The sequence below is a fragment of the Brassica oleracea genome, chromosome C8, assembly GCF_000695525.1.
Source record: "Brassica oleracea var. oleracea cultivar TO1000 chromosome C8, BOL, whole genome shotgun sequence".
Taxonomy (NCBI): Eukaryota; Viridiplantae; Streptophyta; class Magnoliopsida; order Brassicales; family Brassicaceae; genus Brassica; species Brassica oleracea.
Window position 1 is genome coordinate 10,622,568 of NC_027755.1, and position 235 is coordinate 10,622,802.

Consider the following 235-nt stretch of genomic DNA (forward strand, 5'->3'; position numbering starts at 1 on the left):
GGGGGAGGGGGCTTGGGGCATGTGAATAAAATCAAATCATAACTCTGGTTAATTTAGGTGAATCAGAGGTGATTTTTGGTACATAGTCCAAGTTGAAGGATGTTTGTCGGGACATGCTGCGAACGAGCGTCTGATCTGTTAAAACTGAAATACAAGTTGAAAATATCATCAATTGATTCTAAATATTACAAGTCTATGTCACTGCCCTAAACCATGTTTAAATCAAACGACCTAA